Source organism: Nuphar pumila, chromosome 12 (genome assembly GCF_984573655.1).
Source record: "Nuphar pumila chromosome 12, dmNupPumi1.hap1.1, whole genome shotgun sequence".
NCBI lineage: Eukaryota > Viridiplantae > Streptophyta > Magnoliopsida > Nymphaeales > Nymphaeaceae > Nuphar > Nuphar pumila.
The window spans coordinates 94,829,308-94,839,514 of record NC_143260.1 but is presented as its reverse complement, the minus strand read 5'-3'; the positions used below and the strand labels follow the sequence as shown (position 1 = coordinate 94,839,514).

Genomic DNA, 10,207 nt, shown 5'->3' with positions numbered 1-10,207 from the left:
TTTTATAAATTTTAGTGTAACTGAGATTCATTGTAAATCAATGTAATTGTAAATCATTAAATCATGAAATTGTCTTTGATTAAATTGTGTATGTAATTCTAAATTTGAATTGTAAATCATAACAGTGATTTATTGAAAAGCCATGAATCATTGAATTGTGTATCTACTGTAAAATTTAAATTATAAGTGTTGTAAGTTTTAATATAAATACCTGAATTACAAGTACTATAAATTTGAATGTAACAGGTGAATTGTGTATATGTTAAGCTTTTTATGAAATTGTAATTGTAGATTATATATAGATTGTAATTGTAAACAGGTTCCTTATTTAGAGCTCATTATTTGTGTAGAAACACATCAAGGGTCCACTCTTCTGTTTCTCATATAACGAGGCTTTCTAGTTACAATGATTCCATTCGGAAGTTTTATGGTAGAACAAGGAATTGTAGTTTTGTTCATGGTGGTGAAGAGTTCCCCACCTAGTGCTAAGTTTAGAGGTCTCTCTACCTCTCAAGACCCTCCCGGAAGCCCGAAATGGACTGATGAGGTTGTGTATTTGGACGAGTCCGGCGAAGTCATCGGCTCCGATAGGGGAATCCGATCGGTCGAGCCTGGAATCGATGATCACGTCCTTGTGGGTGGTGTTAGAAAAGCGTTTTCCGACGCTGCCATCGTTGCAAAAATCATCGAGATTGTGAAGAGATGGAAATGGGGGCCGGAAATGGAAGCCCAATTGGACAGGATTCACGTTGCGCCGAAGATGATGCACGTGAATCAGGCGTTGAGAGGGATTACGGAGGTTGATGAATCGTTGAGCCTGTTTGGATGGGCCAAGAGACAATCTGGGTACGTCCCCAATGAAGAATGCTATGTGATATTGTTTGATAGATTGAATCAGAATGGAGATTTCGAAGGAATTCAGACATTGTTCAATGAGATGATTGAGCAGTGCGGTAGCAAATCATTTACTGCACATAGCAGGGCAATTCAGCATCTTTCGAGAGCAGGAAAGTTGGAGTTATCATTCTGTTGCTTCAAGAAAATGCGGGAGGCTGGGTGCCAAACGGATGCACAGACGTATAATTCCCTCATATCGCTGTTTTTGAATAAGGGTCTTCCCTATAAAGCTTTTGAGATTTATGAGATCGTGAAAGGAGTGGGCTGTTCACTTGACGGTCCGACATATGAGCTCATGATACCAAATCCGGGCGGCTCGATGCTGCTTGCAAGCTTTTTGAAGAGATGAAGGAGAAATTATTGCGCCCAAGTGTTGTGATCTTTACTTCACTTGTTGATTCAATGGGGAAAGCTGGGAGGCTTGATGGCACAATGAAAATGTATATGGAGATGCAGGCTGCTGGCATTAAGCCATCTGCAACAATGTTTGTTTCATTGGTTGAACCATTTGCAAAGGCTGGCAAACTTGAGATGGCAATGAGGCTTTGGGATGAGATGAAGCGTTCAGGATTTAGGCCCAACTATGGATTGCATACCATGATGGTTGAGTCACATGCAAAATCAGGGAAACTGGAGACTGCCATGTCAATCTTTTCTGATATGGAGAAGGCGGGGTTTCTTCCAACCCCAATCACGTATTCATGTCTTGTAGAAATCCATGCTGCACGCGGGCAAGTTGATCAGGCCATGAATCTCTACAACTCGATGACAAGCGCTGGATTGAGACCAAATCTGAGCACGTATACATCACTCTTAACTGTGTTGGCAAACAAGAAACTGGTTGATGTAGCAGCAAAGATTTTGTTGGAGATGAAGTCTGTAGGATTCTCCGTTGATGTGAATGCTAGTGACGTTCTGATGATTTACATCAAGGATGGTTCTGTGGACCTTGCATTGAGATGGCTCCTCTTTATGGGTGCATCTGGAATAAAAACAAATAACTTCATAATTCGACAGTTGTTTGAATCATGTATGAAGAATGCACTGTATGAATCAGCCAAACCACTCCTTGAAACATATGTATCTTGTGGTGCAAAAGCTGATCTTATTCTCTACACATTGATCCTAGCCTACCTAGTACAGTGCCAAGATGAGCAGCACGAGAGGCATCTTATGTCAATCTTGAGCAGTACCAGACATAGGGCACATTCATTCATGTGTGGCCTTTTTACTGGACCAGAGCAGAGGAAGAAACCGGTACTGTCATTTGTAAGGGAGTTTTTCCAAGGAATTGATTATGGGGTGGACGAAGGAGCAGCTAGATACTTTGTTAATGTGCTCCTTAACTATTTGGTTCTTATGGGTCAAATAAATTGTGCTCGGTGTGTTTGGAAAGTTGCTTATGAGCTAAGTCACACGGACTCGGCTAAAAGGTCGATGCACCAGTGTCGCCCGTACCCGACATGGGTGCGGCTTCGGACACCGGGCGAACACGGTCAACCATGTGTCGGACTCTGTCAACGCATCGGGGCCGAGTCCGTCTATATTTTGGACTCGGGCAACTTTGACCAAGTCTATTTTTGTCTATTTTTAAGGCAAAAAATGTAAAAAAACTATAAAAAAATTGATCGTTTTATATATTTTTAAAATATATATATAGCTGTGTCCCTTAATGGGCACAACTTTGACCGAGTTTTATTATTGTTATATATATATATATATATATATATATATATATATATATATATATATATATATATATATATATATATATATATATATATATATATATATATATATAGCCGTGTCCCCGTGTCCAAAATTTTTGAAATTGCTCCGCACCCGTGTCGCACCCATACCCGCACCCGCACCCATGTGACATAGCTTATGAGAATAAGCTTTTCCCTAAGGCAATAGTGTTTGATGAGCATATTGCCTGGTCACTTGACATTAGGAACTTGTCCGTTGGTGCTGCACTCATTGCTGTTGTGCATACCCTACATAGGTTTAGGAAGAGGATGTTGTATTATGGAGTTGTTCCAAGAAGGATAAAACTTGTTACTGGGCCAACTTTAAAGATTGTGATAGCGCAGATTTTAAGTACAGTAGAATCACCTTTTGAGGTCAGCAAGGTTGTGTTAGTTTTGCAACCTGCAGTTCGTTCCACGTTGGAGAGCTGCAAAACAGAGAGAGATAGAGAAAGGGAGAGAGAGGTTTGGGAAAAAACCGATACCCAACTGTGTATGGGTCGGCTGCTGTGTATACCTTTATGCTAACATGAGATTACAAACAAAATTAGGGTACTAGAATACCCTTTTTACAATGATCAATATTACATAATGCCATTAATGAAAAGAAGTGGGTGTCACGGGTCTGGATCTTCAGATCCATGACCCGTAACCAAACAAAACACTTCTTTTCACCCTCCCTCAAGTTGTGCATGATCTTGAAAAGAAGTGTTTTCTCTGGTTACGGAACAACTTGAAAGTCTCAGATTTATGTTTCATGAAAAATATCCAGGAATAGCGAGAATAACTGTCAACAAATAAAAGATAGTATCTAGTTCCAGACATAGAAGCAACTGGAGCAGGCCCCCAAACATCAGAACAAATAGTCTCAAAAGGTCTTGAAGCTCTTTTATTGATAGAATGAAATGGTAAAACATGACTCTTACATAAGAGACAACTAGAACATTTGTTGTCATTTACATTTATTCCTAAACTTGACTTGTGAATGAGGTTACTTGAAACAAGCTTTTCAATGAAATTATTACTGCAGTGACCTAGACGACCATGCCAAAGGTTTGGCTTATTGATTTCAGAGACACTAAAAACGCAGGTAGGATTTTCAGAAGACAACGATGATTGGAGCTTCAAGTTTGGGTCTGCAGAGCGAATATGTGCTGAAGGATCTTCTTGAAAAACATACATATTGTCTTGCCGTTTTCCTCTAGCGAACGTCTCCTTCATGCAGAGATCCTTAACAAGAACAGAAGAGGGAGTAAATTCAACTGAGGCTTTGATATCATCAACAAGTTTAGAAACTGAAACAATGTTTTTCTTGATATTAGGGGCATAAAGAACATTTGAAAGATTGATGGAAGATTCGGGCAAGGGTATGATGGAGTTTCCAATATGTGAGACAGAGTGGTGTGATCCATCTCCAGTAACTATACTACTTCTACCAATGTAAGGAACAAGTTTTAGGGGCTTACCTGCATCACCAATAACATGAGTCGCTGCGCCAGAATCCACATACCAAGTGCCTTGCTCATTTTGTTTTAGATTCAATTCTGCTAAGGCTGACAATAACAACTCTTTTACTTCTCCGTTGGTCCTTGTATTGTCTGTGCCTCTTTTTGCTTCAGTTTGTGCTGATTTTCCTTTATTTAGGGGATTGAACCAGCAGTTAGCTTTGATATGCCCCCTTTTATTACACAGAAAGCAAGTAGGAATTGGCCTCTGTCTTTGTGGGTTGGTATATGAGTTGGGTGTAGGCAATAATCCATGACCTCCATGACCACTTCTACCTTGTGCTCCTTTTCCCTTGATATCATAGTTTCCTCATCCTCGTGCATAAGTAACCCTTGTATCTAGAACTTCTTGTGCCCCAGCATGCATAGATGATTCTTCAGAAAATCCCTTTAGATTCATCTCATATTGTAACAACTTTGCGCGCAGATCTTCAAAATTGGGCAGCTCAGGTAAACATAATAGAGAAGTGACAATCATATGATAGTCGTGTCCCAATCCACTGAGGGTTTGTTGTACCAAATCTTTATCAGAAACTGTACTTCCAACAACTGCTAACTGATTCGTGATAACCTTCATTTTGTTCAAATATTCCATGATGGTCATGAAATCCTTTCTTAACATTTGAAATTCTCTTTTAAGAAACATAATCCTGGCCTGAGAAACCTGTGAGTATGTTTGAACAAGTCTGCTCCAAAGTTGCATGGCAGTGCAGTCATCTGGAATGGCTACAAGAACCTCTTGTGAGAGTGTTGATGTAATATAAGCAACAAGCGTTTGGTCTCTTTTCATCCAAGCCACAAATTCAGGATTTCTAACATATACGGTAGTAGATTCCCCTTTGCTGTCCCTTTCTTCTTGTGATATGAACTCAGGAGGAACAGGAATAGATCCATCCAGATGTCCAGAAAGATCCTGACTCCTAATGAAAGGTATGATTTGCCTCTTCCAAGTCAAGAAGTTACCATTATTTAATTTTTCAGACACAAGTTGGCTGAGGAAACTTGAAGAAAGAACTGACTGGCTAGGAAGGGAATTCATGTTTCACAGAATGAAGTATGTATTCAGCATAATCTGCTTACACCTGCAGTCCCTTTTTTTTTTTTGCAGGAACTAATTCAGATTGCTGATATGAAACAGAAATTGAATGTCAATCAGATTTCTGATTTGTATATGAAATGGAATATCGGATATGAAAATTCAAAAAAAAATCAATGAGAATACGTATTCCTAATGTATCGGCTTGTTAATGGCTGAATGAGGAATCTGGGCTGAGTCACTCAAGAGACAAAAATAAACAGTGGCTAAACCAAGGTTCGGCCACCACCGAAGTAGGAGAAAAGGGAACTGTAGGGAGAAAAGTAATGAATGAACAAAACGTGAACAAAAAAAAAAATAAGTTGGCTGGGTGAGGAAAGAAGGGGATGAATGAGACGTGAATCCAAGAAAAAAAACTGAGTTAGTTGGGTCAGTCGTGAGTCCCAGAAACCAGAAAAAAATCTGAGTTGTCTGGGTCAGTCGTGAACCAAAAAAAAACTGACTGGGTCAGCCGTGATTCCAGAAAGAAACAGGAAACAGATGTAGGATGAAAGGAATGAGACTGACTGGGTCAGTCGTGAATCCAAAAAAAAAGGAAAACAAGAACAGACGTACCTTTTTTTTTTGATTTTCAGACTTTGGAAGAGGAAATATAGGAGAAAAGGATCTTCAGACATGCCTTTTGAATCGATCCCAGTTTCAGCTGAAGCGTGGCTCTGATACCATGTTAGTTTTGCAACCTGCAGTTCGTTCCACGTTGGAGAGCTGCAAAACAGAGAGAGATAGAGAAAGTGAGAGAGAGGTTTGGGAAAAAACCGATACCCAGCTGTGTATGGGTCGGCTGTTGTGTATACCTTTATGCTAACATGAGATTACAAACAAAATTAGGGTACTAGAATACCCTTTTTTATAATGATCAATATTACATAATGCCATTAATGAAAAGAAGTGGGTGTCACGGGTCTGGATCTTCAGATCCATGACCCGTAACCAGAGAAAACACTTCTTTTCAGGTTGTTCTCAGGGCCCCAGGAGATTCTTTGATGGAGTGGTTCAAGAAACCAATTGTGCAGCAGTTTCTTCTAAATGAGATTCCGTCAAGGGCTGACATTCTCATGCATAAACTCAACACATTGTTTCCGAGTTCAGCACCTGAAATCAGATCTAGTTCACCTCCTACGCCACTGGCTTTGACAAGATGAATGTATGTTTATGGTAAAGTGAACTCAACCTGTGTACATTTTTGGTACTATAGAATTTTTTCCTTTACACTGGTTTTTGTATCTCCAAATTTGTCTTTACACTGGTTTTTGTTTCTCCTGGGCAAAAGCTTTTCATGTCATGCTTTATATATTTTTTCTCTGGATGCATCTGTACAGATTTCTTAACATGGTGACAAGGATGCATAATTCAGGCTTAGTTTCTAATTTGCTGTGAAAATATTTTCATTATATATATGATACACAATGTTTCTTGCTTTGGACACTATATTTTCCTCATGCAGTTCTTTATATTGTTGAACTTGTTCAAGCACTTCTGGAACATAAAATTTAGGTAAAAAAGCAAGACTCTGTATGTTACTTTTATCTGGATGTGTATTCTAGCTTGATTTTGCGAAATAGAAAAACTTGAATCTTTGTGAACAGGGGCTTGTATTGGCCTCCTGTCAAACACCAAGCTTGTGAAGGCATTGCATGGCATAATTGAACATGCTTCTATAGGTGTCTTATCGTGTCTAGCCCACTTAACATTGCAACCTGGTTCTTGCCTTGGGTTCTTAGCTCTCTATTTTGGGTTCTTAGTTGTGATACTTTCTCCTATTCTTGTTTCTCTTGTCAATTACTTGCATTTCCTGTGCAAGCATTGGTCAACAGTTAAGAGGAAATGTGCATCTATTACAAATTTTAAAATGTTTGGAACCTATTGTCCTCCAAACTCTTATATTTATTTCAGTAAGAGTTTTCTTTGATAGTATTTAAAAATAAAATTGTTTTCCTCTGCATGAACATGCACTCACACATGCACACTCATAAGTATCACTTTCATGATGACATTAGGAAAGAGTTTTCTTTGACAAATTTTGAAAATAAAAATCTCAAGAACATAAAAAGATATATGTATTTTTTGATGATATTTTGAAAATATCGCGATATTTTGCCGATATTATTGGTATACCTGAAAATACCGATAGTGTAGTGATATTTTCAAAATATCGTCTAGATCAGTGACTGGCAATAATTATATGCTACAATAAAATAATAATATGGTACATGACATCAATAGAAAAAAAAAGTCATAAACTCTTAATTAGAAAATACAATTAAAAAGCAACCCATCAAAACCAAAGGGCTTTTTGAAGGGTTGTAATATTCAAGAGAATATTCTTTTAGCCCATGAACTGGTTGATTCAATGTCTTACAAGGCCCCCTCCATGTTCCAAACAGACCTTGCCAAAGCGTATGATTGAGTTGATTGGTAGTTTCTTGAGGATACCCTTCGCAGGTTTGGGTTTGCGGATTTTTGGACTCATTGTATCAAATGCTTGTAACTGTAGTGTTTCCTGTAATCCAAAAGGCACACTCTATCATTGAGACTTGAAGCATAGCAAGAGAACATACTATGAGGAATTTATATAGGCAAACAATTCCTTGCAATCAGCAGCATCGATGTAGAGACACTATCATGATTGAATGTCTTGTGTTCAATTCCCATTGGGGCAAATGCCCAGTTTGGCCATCAAAGAAAATTGATATATTGGATCAAAGAATCATCCTGTTGGTATTTTACATCTTTTGTAGAAGTTTATGAGATGGATGTTCCTTGAAGGCTGAACTGGCTACAAGTCTGTTATGTAACATGATAATTATGGCTATCAGAGTTGGCAACCCCAAAACAGAGAAGAAACATATTTTTCATGTTATCATTTGAACACACCACGTTTTACATTGTGAATTGCAATGTTCTTGTGTGCTATTTTGAAAGAAAATGTTGCTTCCCATAATTGCTTGGTTATAGCCTCACTGTCTTGGCGTTCCATTGTTTCAGCTGTAACTTGGGAACAGTATGTGGAACTATTCTTCCACTCATGACCATTATTTTCATGAAAAGTCCAGCATGTGATCAGACATGACTTTGACACACTCTTAGCTCTTTAGCAAGGCATGTGATAGCCACCATTGTTGTTGCACTCTCTTCTATTCATTTCACCTATTTCTAGTTCATTGCCTGGATCAGACCTCATGGCATCTTATGATTATTGAGTGCAGCCAATACACAGATGACAGACCTCCTCACCATTTGATGTACCAACTGCAACTCCAGGTGTATTGCTCTGCACATCAATCTATGTAGCCTTCTTCGTGTTTGTGTTATGAAAGGTTTCTCTATAAGTTTTTGCTGATCGGATTACCAAGGTGTGTTAAAGAATTGGTAGTCATCGTGATGGCAAAAAAGTTCAGTGGGATAAAGTGATGAAAATTTAAAAATTGCAACCTTGTTTATACTTTTTCTTGGTTGATGACAGCCATTCAAGCTCAGCTCCGAGCTTGAGCGGAGCTTGGACAGAGGCATTTTGAACCAAGCCGAACAGCCCAGGCTCGGCTTGTGTGCATCCCTACCCGTTGGTAGTTATGGTATGTAATTACTAATAAGGTAACCTCAAATTTAGTCCAATAGTTGTATTACAATATCATTTTACTTTCATTTTTCATCCTTTTTCTAGTATCCAAATGTACGAGTCCAAATAACCCTGGTTTAAATTTACCAACTAGGAGGCACTAACAAAGAAAGAGAAGTGAACTGTGATGCATAGTTCAGTATTACTTCTGTTTGTGACCCAAGGGGTTTGGCGTAGTGGGATGGGGCCTAGGCTGTTTGACGAGCAGCCTAGGTTCAAACCCCATGGGTGTCACCCTCTGTGTAAGCCGAAGCTCGGTGACTCTCTGGGGTCGAGGGGTAAGCACTCGGAGTTTAACACTGACAGGACAGTGACCGTAAGTACAGCAGGCTGAGCCAGCGCAGCTAGGTCTCTACGCCTAGGGCACGGTTTCTCCTAGTAAAAAAAATATTACTTCTGTTTGTGCATGTCTGTGCATTCAATGTATATCCACTGGTGGGCAATGGACAAATGATAGAGCAAACTTTTCGTGATCCAATCTCTATCTTACAATTCATGAAATAAAATTTAGAAATTGAACTTAAAGCTGTATACCTTGGATAGAGATCAGAGCCAGCTGACAATCTGATAATATTGTAGGATCTCAGATATACAAATCTCTAGCCAGACTCCTTGTTTGCAAAGCCTCTGAGCTGACATGGGGGCCATGTCAAATCAGACCCTTGGTTCTAAGAACTGAGGCATTCAAACGCCCCCATGATCAACGAAGATTTTTGCTTTATGAAAAGGAAGGAAATAACTTCGTTCACTTTCTTGTTTCTTAGTGGAGATACATGTTATCACAGTTATTTCTTTTTGAGGACTGCAAGTAAACGCTCCCCTCCCTTCTCCAAAACATTGATTACCCTGACCAACGGGGGCTCCGCTTGTTTGGCAAGAGCAGTTAGTGCTCCTCACCTTTTGTTGGGACGTTGCAAGTTCAAATGGTATGGTTGTATAACTGGTAGGAGTCTGCTGTCTGCCTGACCTCAGCTTTCTGTCAAATAAAAAAACATTGATTACCATGCTCCCCAAAAGTAAAACTATGGTTAGGCAGGTTGATGCGAATCATATGCATGCACTTGTCCTTAAGGGAGTATTTTGTTGTTTTGTTTATATGTTTCTCTTCTTTTGCTATTAAAGTTGAGGTTAGCCAACTCCCACTTGATGTGCATGCAGTTCTTTTTGTAAACAAAGAAGTAATCGCGGTTATACATGGTAGATCTTACTACTTATTCATCTTTTGTGAATGGTGAGATCCTAATGCAAAGATTTCTTTGTTGTCTATCATTTTTATGCAACATCATTATGTATCCAAATTTAATCGAACGGAACGAATTTCCTGTGTAACTGATGGGCTATTAGG

At 39.0% G+C, this 10,207-nt stretch overlaps 1 pseudogene; it reads left to right on the top strand.

Moving 5' to 3' along the window:
* The first annotated feature begins 406 nt into the window (after nucleotides 1-406).
* On the top strand, nucleotides 407-6,388 carry LOC149821219 (pentatricopeptide repeat-containing protein At1g79490, mitochondrial pseudogene; annotated as a pseudogene).
* Nucleotides 6,389-10,207: the final 3,819 nt, after the last annotated feature.